Source organism: Lepisma saccharinum, chromosome 17 (assembly GCF_977018435.1).
Source record: "Lepisma saccharinum chromosome 17, izLepSacc3.1, whole genome shotgun sequence".
NCBI classification, from domain to species: Eukaryota; Metazoa; Arthropoda; class Insecta; order Zygentoma; family Lepismatidae; genus Lepisma; species Lepisma saccharinum.
Genome location: NC_139245.1, coordinates 7961222 through 7978786, shown reverse-complemented (window position 1 = coordinate 7978786; position 17565 = coordinate 7961222). Strand labels below are relative to the sequence as shown.

General features: G+C 41.9%; 1 protein-coding gene across 2 annotated transcripts in view; it reads left to right on the top strand.

The window, feature by feature from the left end:
- L (zinc finger protein Lobe) overlaps nt 1-17565 on the top strand; it is a 604581-nt gene that overhangs the window by 169156 nt on the left and 417860 nt on the right. Inside the window, exon 1 of one of the 2 annotated variants that reach the window (XM_083138878.1) lies at nt 8934-8952. The exons of the other annotated variant lie outside the window; for it this stretch is intronic. The gene's annotated coding sequence lies outside the window, so the exon portion shown is untranslated. Of the gene's footprint in view, nt 1-8933; nt 8953-17565 lie in introns of those variants that run through there. 2 annotated transcript variants of the gene reach the window in all.

Here is a 17565-nt window from a genome sequence, read left to right as displayed (position 1 = left end):
TGCTTGCTTTAAGTTAAAAAGTAAACACATATTTCAAATTCAGAAACATTTTATATGTAAAAGTAGTACTAAATAAACATATACAGTGTGTGCATAAACTTCGGACCCACTTTGAAAAAATGTATTTGCAACAACCTATGAAATTTATCACCATCAGGAATACAAAATATTGTAGAGAATACATGAAATTCTTTACATAGCAATTTGATTACAAATGCTCTATGTGGGAACCGTGGGTGACCCGACAAATGTCTACGGTAATCATACTTCTCCCAAACACGGCTCAACATGTCCTCTGTAACTGTGGCTGTTGCTTGCTAATTCTCCTCCTAAGTTCCACAACATCACGTGGAAGAGGAGGGACATAAACAGGGTTCTTCACATATCCCCATAAAAAAAATCGCAGGGGGTGATATCGGGGGACCTAGGGGGCCAGTTCATCACGCACTGGTCACCGTTTCCTACACGACCAATCCAGCGGTTGGGAAGCTCTGCGTTAAGAAATGAATGAATCTGGCACACTCTAGCGGCAGAAAATGGAACTACTAGAAACACCTGTAATACATAAAAAAATCAACTTTACTCTTTAAAATAATTTACTTTGTTGCTCGATAGTGCTAACATTTTGTCTACAATAAATTTTTCAAAGTGGGTTTTATGTGCACACTGTATTTGGAACAATTCTGAACATATACTGATGGTTCGATTCTAAAACCATGTGTAGACTAACATTTCATTTCAGTGAAAATATTGGAACATTGGCACACACTTTGGAACGATTGAGTTTTAAGTACAGTGTGTCTATAAAATCACTTAACATTTCAATGAACTAATGACAAATCTTTTCTTTTTTCCAAGTGATCTGTTAAAATGTTATCTATAGAAGATAGAATAGCCGTTGTTTGTGCTCGTTTGCGTGGAATGACGTATGAACAGGTGCGGACGGACTTCACTCGGAAATTCAAAAAACCAGGCCCCACCAGGTTGGCCATTAAAAACCTGGTCAACAAATTCAAGTGAATAGGTAGTGTTGGGGATGAAGAACGTCCTGGTAGGCCAGCCATAGCAGCACAAATTGTGGAAAATGTACAGGACGCGATCACAGGTAGCCCCACCGCATCGACCACGCGACTCAGTAGATAGATTTATTTTCTTTTTGTGCGAGCCATAGGCTGTACGCACTAAGCTTCTTACTATGCACCAACAGGATCACCTAAACGAAGTTTTCACCGGTAGATGGATTGGTCGTGTCTCGCAACGGGGAGTTGCCCCCCCCCCCCTCGATCTGACCCCATTACACTTTTTCGTTTGAGGGTTTATCAAGTCTAAGGTGTACGGGGTGAGGATCCACACCATAGCCAGTTGAAACAACGCATTCCGGTCGCAGTTGCTGAGATTACACCAGCTATGTTGGAGAAGGTGTTTCGGGCTGTGGTGGATTGTTGGCATCTGTGCCTAGACTTGAGGGGTGGTCACATTGAGTTATACTGATTTTGTGTCCTACTGTGATATATGTTTCAGTACATATTGTATTTTGTACCATAAATCCTGTTCATGCAGAAATGTTAAGTGACTTTATAGGCACCCGTATATGGAACATACGTCCTGTCACCCGCAGTCAGCATTATAGATACCGTATGCGCAACGTCACAGTTCAGATATGTGCATGATGCCAACGGATGAAGTTATACAGTATGTGCAATCTTTTAACCCGTTTTTTTTTAAATAGTAGCTTGAAGCATGACAGCGCCCATCAGGACAAAAAAAATCTCATCAGAATATACATTGGAGCGATACAGTCCGCAAATACACGAGACACCAGATTGTTATTTTCGAGAGGATCGGAATAAACAAATATGGAAATTTCGGTTCGCCGTAGATGATGAATCACTGATAGATATCTGCCCACTTCGGGCTTCGCAAGCTAATTAAATCGATCACAAGCCAGAAATCCAATTATGTTAGTGTTGGGGGAGTGGCAGGCACACACTCGGTTTCCCTGATGGTAACATTTCGCCCACAATCCCGGCTCATCTGCTGAAAATACCCACCCCCTACACACACAAACGCACACCCTCACCGAAAAAAAAACATCAGGTGAAATCTGTGCTCGTTTGTGTGTGGGTAATAGTCTGTGGCACGCCAAAACAATTGAATAACGAATGCGGCCTGTCGTTGTTTTCGTATCAATTGAAAAGCTTTAAAGGTTTGGCGGCGTGACACGTGCAATAAATCGCTTTGTTGGGTGTGGTTTGTGCGCTGCGGAGGACACTGTTTCTCGAGAGCAGTGGAACTATTACGGTGACCCTATTGTTTAATAGTGCTGGGTATTTACTTCTATGTGAGTGAGTATTTACTCCAGTGACGACTCGTGACTTCTTCAGAGTGTAGGAAGAAATTATCGTAAACCGAGGAAGGTTTGAAAAATGGTTCAATTACATTAACACGTATCGCTTGTACTATCCTTTGCATTTAGAATGTTAGCTGCAGGCCTATGCTCAAGGTAGGGCAAGGTGCCCTTGCTCCTCACTTTGAACTATGAAATATTTAAATGTGAACCCATTAAAACCGACGAAAATAACATTAACGATATTTCAGATTTTTCAAGAATTTAGATTTTCTTCTCCCTCCCTGTCGTCGAGTGGATTCACGATAACAAAGAGTGCTGCTAAAACTTCGAAATTATGCTAAATATTTCTAAATTGTGCAAGGATTAATTATTAATTACTTTTTCTCGGATAATTGTAATTCTGCATCTACTTTTCTAGAGTATTGTACTTGCGTTACTTATTCTTAACAGTTATGTAATAGTATAAATTTCCCCCCAAAATTGTTTAAAATTGTGCAACAAGCAACATGAGTTCAACATAGAACTTGAAAAGGTTTGAGAAAATTGTTTAACTCCAAATTTCCACCGATTTCCTATCACGAAATCTCCTGACGAACTAAATCGGGCAGGATGAAGAACATATAGAAGATGGATCGTGGCATGGTTGTAAAAATGCTTGCCGCTGGGTCGGCATACTCCCTTTCGTTTGAAACGTCCGCTGGTGAAGTAGAAATAAGATTTGGACATAATATTATTGATTTCCTGCAAACATATTCCATTGATTTAGATTTTTCCTCTCCCAGGGACTGGCGTTTGCAGATTTTACCATTATGTCAAAAGCAGGGTGCTAAGTGCCAACAAATATCAAACTCTGCTTGGTTTAGTACTATTTTGCTGGGATTGGCAACGCTGATTGAGGAACAAGTTGGTGGTTCCTCAGTCCTCGCCGATCTTCACAACCTCGACGCCCCTCCCTTCACTGCCCCTTCCCCCCTCACCCATCTGTCTGTAGGATGACCGCCGTGGTTCCTCAGCGAGCGGCAGAAAGCCTGTGGCCATCGTCTTTCGGCTGCTGCTGGTGCGTGTGAAAGCAGTCAACTCTTGACAGTAGTTAAGCTAGTCAATTGTACCTACCTTGCGCTCACAATTTTATAACACGCATTACTTACTTACTTACTCCTTGGCTGCTACAGCCCCTAAAGGGCCTTGGCCTCTCTCACAATGATAGCCCATTCTCTTCTGTCTTCTGCTCGACGTCTCCACCGTCTTACTCCCATCCTCCTAAGGTCCTCCTCAACGTCCTCCAACCATCTTTTCCTTGGCCTTCCTCTTAATCTTCTCCCTCCTGGTGTCCCTTTTTAGACCTTTTTAACCGCTCTGTCTTCAGGCATTCTTTCCACATGTCCTAGCCACCTCAGTCTCATGCTTCTTATATCAGAAACTATATCTGGTTTTTTGTAGAGTGCTCTAATTTCATCGTTTCTCCTTATTCGCCATTGTCCATTCTCATTTACTGGCCCGTATATTTTCCTCAGTATCCTTCTTTCCCATCTTCGCAAAAGTTCTTCATCTGCTTGCACCAAAGTCCATGTCTCTGCTCCATATGTCACCACTGGCTTTACGACTAGCTGATATACTTTGATTTTCAAATTTCTACTCAGGCTGCGAGATTTGAAAACTCTTAACAGTGCGAAATAGCTTCGATTACCAGCTGCAATTTTTGCTTTTATTTCCTCCTTAATATTATTATCCATGGTAACTAATGTTCCAAGATATTTAAAACTTTTGCATTTTTCATAGGTGCCTCCATTAAGTTGTATATGTTGGCCTTCCCTGAATTCCATATTTCGCGCTGAGAACATGTATTTAGTCTTGGGTTATAACACGCATTAAACTCCTAAAAAGTGGAGAACTCGAAATAAGTACAAATGAACTGTAGAAAGTTCCTCACTTCCTACTTGGAGGAATCGCCTCTGATTTACTCTCTTATACTGGGGAAGAGGGGAAAAGGGTGAGTCAGTGATATCATCAGTTTTTTTCTGGTGAACTCAAGGCAAGGTGGATGGAATATTTTTTGGTAAACTGATTCAATGGTTTTGGCTACTTGTATTTCTCTCACATACGCTTGAGTTTCTTCCCTCCAACTTCTCTATGCCTTTGTTTCTCACATCCTTCCTCTGTTTCTTTATTTATAATTTTTCTGCTTCTTTCTCTCTCTATGTTTGCCATGCATTTACTCGACCGTTGCAAGAACCGGTCTCTTTCTGTTCAATTTAGCAACAAACTATTGTACATGGACAGAATGTTGAAGGGGAGATGCACATTTTTTAGATGTTTCCTGCAAATTGCAACTCCAAAATTCACCGTTCCTGGGAAAATCCAATTCTGAAAACAACATTTTTTTTCAAAGGAAGACCAAGGCTAGCCCTGAAGGGGGTCAACGACAACGTGTAGTGAAATCAATCTTCAAAGGTTGCATAATTTATTATAGTTATATTGTGTATCGTGTGTATGGTAAAAGTGCCATGAAGAATTGAGACTTTTTGCTGTGTATGTTGAGGAGACAAGGTCGGAATTTTTCAAGGCTAGTTCCAGCAGCTCTGAAGCTCACCCAGCCTCAAATCAATGGGTGCCTGGGGGCAACCCTGGATGGTAAGGGCGCCCGGAGCGTGGTGCTGATCACATCACCTCCAAAATGTCATAGATCGAGAATGTGTGGGGCCTTACACATCCCTAAATGTGCCTACATGGCACGGTGCTATATGCATATACTTAACTCTCAAGAAGTTCCTTGTCACCCACGTTGAGAGTTCCTCAGCATGGGTTTTCATTGTGAGCATGAACAGCCCAACATCATACAATACTGACGTTACACATTCATTGCCATAAAAAGCCTTCATTCTCTGATGAATGTCAATTGGGTGACACATTTTCTGCAGTTAGAAACTTGGTCACCACACGCAGTTTCAGGTGCACCGACATAGTATTGTTACAGGCTGCCATTTTCCTCGCTCTAGTTCAGCAACCCCTGGTGATAGAAGTTTGAAACTTGGAATGGAGAAGGGGGAAAGTCTGAGGAGTACAATGCATGGTTGCTCAAAATCCAAAATGTCTTTACACCGTCACAAAAAAATAGGAGGCATTACTTTTCAGCCCGCCCTCGTACCTTGGTAAATATGCGTTTCCGGACATATGTTGATATGAACTTTTCTGTTCCTTTACTTATCAGGAATCACCTTCTGAAGTTTGTCCCTATAGTTTCTGTTCACCCTGTGTATAAATGACGGCTAGGCCCAAAGTTTTTGAATCCAGGTAAACTAATGGAGAAGCTGTCCCTGAAGCATAGCTGTCTCGTATCCCTCAACACTCCTCCCCCATTCCTTTTTATCAACACACGAATTATCAGCCTAACCATCCACGCGACCAAACAACATATTCGGAAGACCTCTTTTTTTTCCCGCCATCGCACACATGCTTACCGGCGTGCATTTCCGATTAAATCGATAGAAGTCTTCGAGGAGGGCAAGAGCCACATGGTAGAGCGTGTACAAACACTTGTTGCTTCGCGAGGGCATCAAAGGTTGGGGGTGGGGGTGGGGAGCTTATCCGCCGACTCCAAGACCCTCCCGCTCTTCCTGGAGGATAGGCAAAAGTCAGGGCGCCGGGAAAATCAATGAAACGCACACACTCAAGCATATACGAGGTTTCATGCACTGTGATGCTCAAAGGGCAGAGAATCCGAAAGAGGAAATGGAGAATGACTGGTCTAATGTCTCATAACGAGAAGGGGAAGGGAGGGGCGAGTGTGCAATTTATTGTTATAATTATATTTAATCCATAAAAACAAGATTTATTAAATCTACATATGGAAAGCTTACTCACTTCTTTATTGTCAACACAAACTAACTAACTCCCTAGCCTTCTTAAACCCGAAGGTTCATGGCTGCAGCAACACAGGCCTTCCATCTTTCCCTATCTTGAGCAAGTTCTATATACTCTTTTCCATCCCTACCGATTTCCCTTAGGTCCATCTCAACGTTGTCCCTCCATCTTCGTCTTGGCCTTCCTACAGGTGGTCTCTTACCATCAGGTTTCCCAACAATAATCCTGTAAACTCCTCTTTCCTCTCCCATTCGTTCCACATGGCCTGCCCACCTAAGTCTTCTTCATTTAATTATTCTAATAATATCTGGACATGAATACAAATTATGTAGTTCTAAATTATGTAACCTTCTCCACTCACCTGTCTCCTCATCCCTTTTAGGTCCAAATATTTTCCTAAGGATCTTATTTTCAAATACTCTCAATTTATGTTCCTCTTTCAATGTATGGGACCAAGTTTCACATCCATATAATACTACAGGCAAAATTACGGTTTTGTATATTTTAACTTTTAGTTTCTTAGATATTAAACGAGAAGACAAAAGTTTATGAAGAGAGAAGTAACATGCATATCCTGAATTAAGCCTACTTTTTATTTCCTCTTTAATATAATTTTCATTTGTTAATATTACTCCTAAGTATTTGAATTTGGAAACTGGTTCAAACGAGTTGTTATCAATAATTAGATTTTGATTATTACCTAACACTGTAAGCATATGTTTAGTTTTCTCTTTGTTAACTTCCAAACCTATCTCTTTAGCAGTTAGTGTCAACACAACAGTAAAGAAAATAATAGGCTAGTAACCGTGAGGAAATAAATGTAGGTGATGGTAAAATGGGATTATAGGAAATTGGAGAGGATAGAGCGAGCACCCATGTCAAGACAAGGATTGGAACACAAAACCTTCTCTCACGAGATCGTCAGTGGACTGGAACGCTTTTGATTTTGTTGGGTACAAAGTTCATTTTAAAAACCTCGTATATAAATATAAATCAAGGGTCCATTGCGTAGCCAAGTGGTTAGCGCTCTCGCCTTTGGTGCGAGCGGTCCCAGGTTCGATTCCCGACAAGTGGGAAGCTACTTGAAAAGAAGTAGTAGCGGGTCACGATGTCCAGAAAACAGCGGCGATGGGATTCGATGCGCTGACCACTCGTCACCCAATGAAGGAGCCAATCTGGCAGGCCGTCACGCCGTGGAGTTATCATTTCCCCCACTACTTTTCTTGCCTTAATCGTGCTGTTCACGTATGAGAGGGTGGCGGTAAGTTCTTTAGCATTTTCTAGCAAGAAGATATGTAATAATAGGTGTAATGGTTTACTGTTCTTAGTGCTGAACAATGGCAAGATACAGCACTACTCCAATATTTTTACAATTAGTACACTACGAATCATTATTTGAATTGTCTGTTAGAGTTTTGATCAGAACACCACTATATCAATATCATGCAAATGATATTGATACGATATTGATATGGAAGCCATTTAGCAAGGAAAATTTGTTTCTTATTACGTCTATAAAAGGAAATTACGTACATTTCTTATGGCAATTAGAAATTAAACTTTGTTATCTTCCTACATGTGTTTATCTTCTCAATTTCAAATAAAATTCTAAATTCTGTAAAAAAAGATCAAGAAAGTAACTCATTTCCACCACAGTAAAACGTTCAGAAACAATAAAGAAAAATGTTAGAAAAATGCTAATAAGTTCAGAGCCATCTATTGTTCACCATAGCAAACCATATCCCAACATAGTAGCGATTTTTTTAAACCTATTTTATTCCAAATTATTCAATAAGTGAAAATCAGACAATAATGTAAAAAACTATTCAAATTTGTTAATACGAGGGTGGATCATTAAGTATCGCACAACATTTTCTTTAAAAGGAAGTTTAATAGGTAAGACAACATAAATTATACACATTGAAACCCCATCTTTTAGCTACTTTCCGACATAGGAGCCAAGCCTTTCAACATATTTTTCCCATCGTGGCACTAGTTTCAATATACCCTGTTCATATAACTCCGTTAAATGGGAATACAGCCATCTGCGCACAGCCGATTGCACTTCTTCATCGGAACTGAAACGTTGGCCACCTAGGAATTTCTTCATTGGGCCAAACAGATGAAAGTCTGAATTGTTGAACCGCCCTGACAAGGTTCTCAGATGGATCCGCCGGTCATTGAGAATTGCAAGCTCAATGGCTGTAACATTCATTTTCGTTGCAGCTTTTACTGGTCGCCCGGAACGGGACGAGTCAACAAGCTTCAGACGGCCTCCTTGTAAGAATGTGCACCACCTGGAGATGTTGCTACGGTCCAAACAGTCTTCCCCATACACGCCCGACATTTCCCTGAGAATTTCACTTGGGTTTTGTCCTTTCGTCCACAAAAAACGAACTACAGCTCTTTGCTTTTCACACGTTAACGACAATAACATGCGCGCCATTTTTGTTAAGTAGTTCACGCTTCTGCCACAAGAGTTATACCTGATCAAACAAATTCTGTCTCTAGTGCGAACTTCAAACCATACATCTGTAAAATTTCAACGTCCCAGTCACAATAACATCGCGGGAAAAAATTGTTGTGCGATACTTAATGATCCACCCTCGTATAAAACTTTGTAGAAATTATGTCAACTTGTATTCGATTCTGGAAAGAAAAAATATCAATAAAGAATGAGGTGAAAAAATTATCATGAGCGCTATGAAAATAAGATGGCTGGAGCCTGAAATCGAGAAATTGTAAGTAGTTTCTTATTTATTTATCCCTGGTTGCGTTTGTGTTTTACCGAAGCAATGAGACGTGTAATATTCGTATATTTCGCATCAAGTGCTTGAAAAACGTCATACCACCGTTGTTACAATTTACTGATAGTAGGGAATTGTATAAGCAATAGCTTTCTAGAAATTGTCACTATCAATCTTTATGATTTTTATGCAACACACTACCTCCGAAGATCAATACATTTCTGAGACCTGTACTTCTTTTCAAATACTTGCATTCAGAATGTTGTTTGTTTCCGCTCCTATACCGCCTGGTAGGTTGTCTTGGCTGCCATAACAGAATGCGAGGGCTTGCGATACGAGGAGAGCGCCCCTCCGACCTCTTATTAGCATCTCAATGCAGATGCAGCTTCCCTTCTGCCACTCAGGACCTCCCGAGGAGGACGGCTTTGTTGGAAAAAATGTTCTTCAGGCGTCTTGGAATCCGGGAAGACCTTATACACGCTAGTATTTATATTTTGTGTAAATATCGTTTTTTATATGTGGCACGAGCCAATATTTGCACATTTCAATGTACATATTTTATGCCCGCACTTTAACTCATGATCTTCTTATATATATGTGTGTGTGTGGATGGGGGGCATGTGAATTACACATATTGATTCCATGCATATTTTTTGCGTATGTTTGAGTGTAAGAAAATGCCATGTACCGTAACTCGTCCAATAATAACAACTACATTGCTAAGTGTATTTTACATAGTTTTTTATAAGTTTAAAGTCCAGCATGATTGGTTTTACATAAATGCAGTTCTCTGATGTACCCAGGTGCGTCGCCAAGGTGGGCGGGTGGGCTGTAGCGTAGCATACCCGTTCGATTAAGAAATATTGACCCTGGCAGACCTTGTCAGCTCCTGCTCAGAAATGTGTAGGGTAAGCCTTTCACAGGAAATGGTAAGAACACTGGCCTTTGGCAAGAGGTGACGAGAGGCCAAGCGAGGGTTTAAATAGGTGCGCATGAGAGCGACACGAGGTCTTTTAATCTGGAATCATCGGAGAAGCAGGAGATACTGGTCTTATTTCTAAACCGAACAGGGTAAGCCATTCTGCCATTCGCATTGCTCACTTCAGTCTAAATCGAATCATGAGTTTATTTTAATGATAAGTTAGATATTTGTACCTGCGTGTTCAGGGCTGTCTCTACCATCAATAGTACTAATCGGGAGGGGCAAGTTACATCCCTATTTAAGATCCCCGCCTTCATGTTGGAACGCTACGTGGTGGAGATGCGCTACGGTAGTCCACCGTGAAATGAGAGAGAGAGAGAGAGAGAGAGAGAAAGTGTTAGAAAGGGAGAGAAACAGAGCACCGTAGAAAAAGAGATAAGGAAACAGAAGTAGAAGTAGAAAACAAAGTGAGAAAAACACGGGGAGGATGAAAGAAAGATATATAGCAAGGAGAATGAAAGATAAATAGAATAAGAAAGAGTAAGAAATTGAGCAAAGAAAAAAGACAAGGAGATGTAGAAAGAAAGAGAAAAGTGCCTTCCGATAAGGCCAGTCAGTCTTTACACCCTTGCTAATTTTTCCACAGGCAATACAAACTATTCACCATCCACTGTTAGAGCGAAGTGTATGTAAACAAAAACCACGGGACTTTTGAGAAATAGTTCCTTTCGTGTCTGTTAGCTTTTGGTATTATTTTGCCGTAATACATATGTTGGTCGTAGTCACACGACTTCAATAAGCACCAACTATGAAGTGGTGTGGCTTTATGACATATACTATATTTCTACGCGCAAGGTTCCTGCACAGCTGCCATTGGGACATCCAATAGAATTTCTCACAAGCCACGTGTATTTGTTTACATTGACTTCATTCTTACAGCAGACAGAGAATAGTAGCAAAATGTAGAAGCTGCAAATAATGGACGGCGAGTGGTTGGTAAAACCAGAATATCTCTAACTTAACGTCCATGTAGCGGGAGAACCTAATACGTGGACGTGTGCATGGTGTTTTGTATTCCATGTGTGTGTACGTGTGTAGACGAAACAGCCGTTGGTGTCTCTCGGGTGGGTGACATTGTGTATGGACGTCTGGGAAAAAATATGGATCAGAGTCGCCAGGGCCAAATGACTATAAGTTTCGGGTCTGTCACTTGCAGCCAGTACCTGTGGTGCCAGCATCCACTGGGCAACACAATGGGCGAGTGATAACTTAATAAGTTGAGCCGCGGACAATGCAAGATGCATAGTTCCGTTTCCTCCTTCCCTCTCCCCTCGTCCCCCCCCAAAGCACCCCCCTTGAATTTCTCCAGAACCAAAGAACCGCATTGAAAGAGCTAGTACAAAGTATCCAGGCCCCCCTCGCGCTACAAACCATTACAATGTTCAGTGTTGCCAACCTCTGAGTGCAAATTTTCGCTAAAATTGGTATTTTTCCTTTCTCCATGATTATATCTACAAAGTTATTCTCAGTTCAGTTTATGTTCTTATAGGCTAATCGTCACTGGACCTACAGTTTAAAGTGGGATCCAAGCGTAACCAGGGGTCCATTGATTACAATACGCAGTGGCGTGCCCAGAATTTTGAAAGGAGGGGGTTATGTATCCTTTTTTAGTAGTCTGTCCTCATTTTGCCCTCTTTTTCTGAATTTGACGTTCTTTTTTTAGAAATACTGGGGCAAAAGGGGGGATTATAATTCCCACCAACTTCCCCTTGAGCACGCCACTGACAATACAACAGTATTAGACACTACATTACAGCACGCAAGGAGCGCGATGGGATTGGCGCCTGTAGTTTGCAGTATTATAGGCTTTACTCGCACTGATAGTGCTGTGTTCACGATGCAGTGTTGCAATCCCATTCCATTCGAGATCGTCTGGCGGAGTAGAGGTACATCATCGTAAATTGGTTTTTTTTTCTTCCGGAAAACGAGGTATTTCAAATTTGTATAAATTAACATGAAATAAAACTCTCCCATAGCCTCATTTTCAGTAAAAGGTGGCCATAACTTGCACATTTAGCATAATTATGGACGCAAAAACGGGAGCTAGTATTTGAGAGGGGTGATAAAACACCTCTTCTGGACGCGAGGCTGAAGTGCACACCCATAAAGTCAGACCACCAGCCGCCACTGATCTCAGGTAAGAATTTTCCAGCCGAAATCCCTACAGCTAGTGACTCCGTCGAACACCCAGTATCTTTATCAATTGGTACGTGGGTGTTTGGGGTTACTTGTGAGTGTGGTCAGGATCGAGAATATGTGGAGCCCTCTTTCCATATCCGTTGTGCACCTTTCATGGAACTTTTTAATGTGATAGCGTAATGGTTAACTCTGTCGCCTTCTAATAAATAGTCCAGGACTCTTTTTCTCAGAGAGGCACATTGCACCATGATTTGCATTCGACTCCGTGGCGGAGTGGTTAGCAGAGAACGCTACGACGTCAGTGGCCCCAGATTCAAATCCCGGCCTGGGTATGAGTTTTCTTTTTTAAGTGTCCCTTCTCAATTTTTCATCATATCATCACTCATCGTCATCGTCGCGATTAGCCAAAAGTTGCAGGAAAGCGACTAAATAGCAAAACTCAACCAATCAATCACTTCAAACTGTAAGTCCAGTCGCGTTCGGCCTATCTTTTATTGTGGAATTGACAACTGTTATATTTTTCAAAACTTGTACCATTGGATAAAATTTTCGTATTCCTGGGTAAATTTTCTCCAATGTGGCAACACTGGGAAAGTTCATAGGAAAATCGTCCTAAGGGATATAGACATCTGGATTGTCATTATGTAGAGAATCGTGCTTGACGTCACGGACATTGAGCGAGACGACAGAGGGGGCATTTTTAGGTGCACAAAGAGACCGGCGGGTGGTAGGCCAGTCTACCGTAGGTGGGTGGTGCCCTGCTGATCCTGGTGCCCTCCCACGGTTGAGAACTTAATTCAGCTGGCATCCTTGATGCACGGGAGGGAGCATCTCTGCGGGGTGCGGCTGGCGGATGTTCCAGGGGGGGTCCTGAGGTCGCAGAACGGGAAGGTAGCAGGCGGGGGATCTTGTTACCTGCAAAGACGTGAGGGTGTGGGTCGGAGCCGAATAATGGAGAGTTACAAAAGAGGGCTTGGGACGTAAACGATAGGTGAGATGAAACACATTCTGCCAACGCTGCTTGTGGCTGTGCACCTTTTATCTTCTTTCCTCCGAAAGTGATTACCGTTCTTATTTATCGTTACGAGAAGGAACGAGGAAGATTCAATTGCTGTTTCGCTTTGGAGTAGAGTTATCGGTGATTGTATGCCGTAATTATCTCGCATAACACGAATTGCAAGTATGCCGTGTCTCATGTGTCTAAGGAGCAAGGCCGCGCATAGCGCCAGAGAAGGGGAGGAAAGCGAGTGGCCAGATCGAAGAAGTACACGCTACTGTGAAGGCTGGTAACTGGAATCGCTTTCCCTCCCTCCACGTAATCGAGTATCCTCTCACGCGTTCCTTGGCGGAGCCGAATCGCATCACTACTTGCGCAGAGAATGTTTTCGTTTGCCTGCTCCACAGTTAGCTGGGACAGAGTATACTTGCGCAGAGACTTGCTTTTGTTCGCTCGCTCTACAGGTTCCCGATACAGAGTATAGTCTATCTGCGCATAAAGTTGACATAAACAAAAATTCAAATTGGAATATAATCCCTGCAGAAAATGGTCCGCCTTAAACAAATAAATCAGACCAATACGATTTCCCAGACCAAATCTCACAGCAAGGGTGGTTCTCCACCAGAAAATGCAGTCCACTAAGACAATCATTGGCTACAATTAAATTCAAATTGATAACACAAAAATTGATGTGCTGGAGAAATATGGACCTGGTATACTGTTTAGTTTTGTTTTTTAGTGAGGAAGATCATATTTCACGGGGTGGTATTCACTCCCCGTTCTGTGGCCTCGCCGATAGCGCAGTTGTAGCGTCGCCGTCTTATAATCAAGGGTGCCGGGTTTGGTATCCGGTGGTTTCGAGTCGCACTTTAAATTGCAGGTCGTCCCGATTAGCCTTACTGTGCATAAAGTGGACTTAAAGCACCAACTCAATGAATCAAAACTCCCCCTTCTAAGGTATCTCGACTCTATTTACAATAAGGAACCATATTTTGCGGATAATATGTTCGTTCCTCCTTGGTAACTGTTTAGTTTTGTCTCGCAGGAGCAGACTATATTACATTTGTGTTCGCAATTTGGAGTTTATTCCTTACTATTGAAAGTTAATGTGTGCATTTCCAAAAAAAAAAAAAAAAAAAAAAAAAGATGCTACTCCCTGTTCCATCTATATCTGGAACAACGTCCGAGAAATGGGGGAAATCAAGTGGGCAGAGCGAAGCAGTATACGCTGCAGCGATAGCTGGTGAGTGTAGTCGCTTTCCCCCCATCCAAGCAATACCGTTCATCTCACGTGTTCATTGGTGGAGCCGTCTCGCGTCACTACTTGCGCAGAGACTTGTTTTCGTTCGTCCGCTCCAGAGATAGTTGGGACAGAGTGTAGGTTATGGGTACTCATATCAGAAGAGTAGCTAGATAGGTACCACTGGCTAAATGTTACTTCCAACTGGTAGCAATGATCATTGAAGCAAAGCAAATCCCTCAGAGATCTCTATCGGTGCAACTTCTTCGATCTATGGCCACAAGGGATTTTCCGTATTCGCCAACGCCTCATTAATCCAAGTCATCTTGGAACTGCGTGAAGGGGAAAGAGCGGCTTCAGTTACTGCTTCGTGCCCGACCCTGTGGCCGAGTGGTTAGCACATCGCGCTGCGACGCCAAGGGTCCCGGGTTCGAATCCCGGTCGGGTATGGTTGTTTGTGAATGTCCATTTTCATCCATTTCATCATTTCATCACTCATCCCCATCTTCGCAAATTAGCCAAGAGGCACAAAACGCGAAGTAAAATACACTAAATCACAAAAAAAAAAAAAAAAAAAAGTTACTGCTTCGCTCCGCCCCCTCGCTTTCTCCCCTACTCTGCCTTTAGGCGCGGCCTTCCTCCACAGGTTCCCGATAGTATAATGGGGACTGGACCTACAGTTTCAAGTGGGACCCGAACCACTATGCAATGTGTCCGTACCGTGAATCCCCTACCTGGAGGGATTGTGTAGACCGTGACAATAGCACAATGTGGATCCATCGATAGCTTTTAACGGACTTTTCTTCATCATCTACGCTTTTATCTGATTACAGCGACAGGAGCTTTCTTCTGCTTTTAAACACCAAGAAAATTTGAATAGAGCCCGGGGCTGCTCGCCCTGGGTGGCTAGATGAGACGGTAAATAACCAAGTAAATAAAGCAAGCTTTCAACGAAACAAACCCATTTCTCGCGCTGGCAATTAACATCTCGGTGCTGTTCCAGGTGAACAATAATTCCGGAAGAATGCAGTCCGGGGATTCCGGAAAGACAAAACGAAAAAAAAAGAGCCTCAATTTTCACGTCTGTTGTGGTGCGTTCGGTCACTCGGAATTCGCTCTCTCTCTCTCTCTCTCTCTCTCTCTTTCTCTCTCTCTCTCTCTCTCTCTCTCTCTCTCTCTCTCCACACCTTCTGCAGCAGCTGCGAATTGTCTCGGCCCTGCGAATCGATGTGGTAGAGCTGTTTCGAGATAAATGGCCGTCCCTAAGCATGACGGCGTTTATAAAGCAGGATTTGCCCCTATGATGAAGGGAGCCAGGTACGAGCCGGGCTAATTGGTGAGGATCTCTCTCATGCAACGGGAGCTTATCCATCGTGGACAGCCAGCCAGTTTCTCTCTGTCTTTATCACCCCTTCCCTCTCCACCCACGGTCACCCACCCCCCTCCCCCAACTTCTATCTCGCACAATTACACTTGTAGTACCGACAACATTGTCGAGAGGGGTGGATGCGGAAGAATGAAGCTTTATTTGAATGCTGTAGAGCGTTATGATTCGGAATCTTGGAAGATTGTCCGGAATTTGCTAATTTGGGGTTGTATAGGCAAATTCAGTGACGTATTCATATTTTTATTTTTTTTATTTGTATTTTTCTCTGTGCGAGCCGTAGACTGTACGCAGTGGCGTGTCGTTGATGTTTGTAAGGGGAATGATGTTTGTGGCCGTAAAGGCAGTTTGGTCTTCTTTTTTCTTTTTTAGTAGTCAGCCCTATATTTTTCCTCTTTTTGTACACCAGGCTACGATTGGGGTATGACTCCCTGAAGTTTTTTTTTTTCAAACCAATATGCACTCTATTATTTATGTTTTCATGTATCTCCGTGTAAATTATGCTTAAGCATAAATATTCCATCTAAATTTTCACTATTATGCTTAACAATACTATCATGATTACAAGTCCAGAAACATTTTCGGCAGTTACAAGAAAAAATAAGAAACAGAACTGTTGTACGTACAAATAACACAGTTTTTGATATTGTAGGCAAATATCATTTTGTCCAGATTCTCTTTCTTTTATCCCTCAGGTTCCAGACGCTTCCGTACAGTGACATCTGCGATGAGAACTGGAATTTATACCACTTTTCCATTAACCCCTACAAATCTCACGCAGAAATATTCTCCTTCAGTTTCCTAAAACGTGAATACCTGAAATATCTAGTGCTAACAACAATATGTTGCATAAAATGCCGTATAATAATAGGCAAGAATGCTGTTACGTGGCTTCAGTTTCTCTCTCTCTCCTCCCTCTCTCTCTCTCTCTCTCTTTCTCTCTCTTTTGAGAGTCGAAACTGAAAACCGAGATTTCCTTTTCGAGAACGAGACTGAAAGGTTAACTCAAACGAGACAGGCATTTTCGATTTGTGATGAGTAGTGAGCGGAAGTTGATGTGACCTATAGAATGTCCTAAAAAATTGGAAAATGACTTAAAAAATGCAAAAAATGACCATTAGATTTGTTAGTTTCAGATTAAAAATTGAAATTAAAAGGAAATTAAACATAATGCAATCTTGCTTTCAAAAAAAAGAGGCACCACATGATTCCACATGCACATTCAATTAAAATATGCAACGAGGATTTTCAATGGAAACAGGGTCTGGCCAGGGTATTTCCAACCTTTCCTTATCTGATCTTAAATCTGAGTTTGCCCCAGACGGGTACTTGGTGGTTTCCCCCGACACAACAAATACTGTCACCAGTTCAGCATTTCTTTCGCTCGTAAATTTCAATCCTGCAAGATATATATAGGCTTAAGTTCACCTTGGTGAAAAGACTCAAGAATATTAACAAAATGAAATAAGTGACAAAATATGAATGAAACAATACACCGAATATTGCGAAAAATGACGGGAAAATGCCGAAAATCGGGAAAAATTATGTAAAACCTGAAAATTTGCAAAAAATGCAAAAAATGCACTTTAAAATTACCTTCTTTGGGTTCGAGACGAAGTGTAATACTGTGTATATTTAATGGGCATCACGTCGGAGATGTGAGAAAAAGATGACATTTCATCAACTTCCGTTCCCTAGTGATGAGGGTAAGAACCAGACTGTTTTCGTCATTCACGGGACGAGGTTGAAATTCAATATTATTTTATGAACTGGCAGCGCATAATTTAACGAAAACAATATTGACTAAAAAAAAGCAACAACATAGAATTGACATGGAATGATTAAAAGACATATTCAGTGGGTTA